Genomic DNA, 867 nt, shown 5'->3' on the forward strand with positions numbered 1-867 from the left:
TATCGCAATAAAAGTAGAGCGTGTCAGTGGCATAGTGAGCACTTGGTTTCCCACACGTTTTCTGTTCTGTCGCCCTTGCCTGGAGTCGTGTGGTTTGGGTTTTTCTATTCCAGTCCTTTCTCTGCTTAAACCCAGGTATGTGGATGAATGGAATTCCATAGGTGAGTGGGGTAGTACTGGTGTGTAACCCAAGTCTGTATCCTGCAGTTCGGGTGTAGCGAGATACGTCATAGCGGGAGCTCTTTCATATCAGTCAAATTGACCCAGTGAGTATGATCTTTTTATGGGGGGTGGTTTTATATTTTAAATGTTTGTTTCATGGACGTTAGTGTCTGTGTGCAGGTTGAGGGGAAGTGCCTCTCGGCTTATGTCCAGCGTGGAGCCGTGGAGTGGGGCAATATTTGGCCGGACGTACGGATCCAGACTGCGCTGCTGTTTTGTCTCTACGGTTTTCATTGTTTGTTGCCCTCGGTGTCTTTTATTAGATTTTCTTTTTTTTCTTTGTGTTAGTTGATGGTTTTGAGAATATTAAAAGGTTATTTAGTTTGGTTTTCTTAAACTTTTTGGTTAATAATGATCAAGATGGCTGATGTGATCTTGTCAGTGATTTATGGGGATGATTAGTCCCTTACCCTAATGTTTTGCATATCTCTGTATTTTTCTTAATTTTACTTTCTTATTGTTTAATTGTATATTTGTTTTTGTATCTCTTTGTCAGGGCTGAGAGTTCTCCCTTTGGGGACCTAGAGAGAGACACACCGTTGATTCTTTGGGGTGCAGTGTGGAACACATTTGATTTTCATTCGTGTGGGTGCAGTGGCGAGCACTAGAGTGTGATGGCTTATCTATTGGGGGGGCTTAGGGTTT

General features: G+C 42.6%; 1 long non-coding RNA gene across 1 annotated transcript; it reads left to right on the plus strand.

Annotated features, from left to right (window-relative positions):
* Positions 1 to 53: 53 nt before the first annotated feature.
* LOC107671573 (uncharacterized) lies at positions 54 to 744 on the plus strand. Its single transcript, XR_001632217.1, has 4 exons — positions 54 to 135; positions 208 to 266; positions 343 to 448; positions 719 to 744. It is a non-coding gene; the product is annotated as an uncharacterized LOC107671573 (long non-coding RNA).
* Positions 745 to 867: the final 123 nt, after the last annotated feature.

Source organism: Sinocyclocheilus anshuiensis, unplaced genomic scaffold, assembly GCF_001515605.1.
Source record: "Sinocyclocheilus anshuiensis isolate Anshui unplaced genomic scaffold, SAMN03320099.WGS_v1.1 scaffold17378, whole genome shotgun sequence".
Lineage (NCBI taxonomy): Eukaryota > Metazoa > Chordata > Actinopteri > Cypriniformes > Cyprinidae > Sinocyclocheilus > Sinocyclocheilus anshuiensis.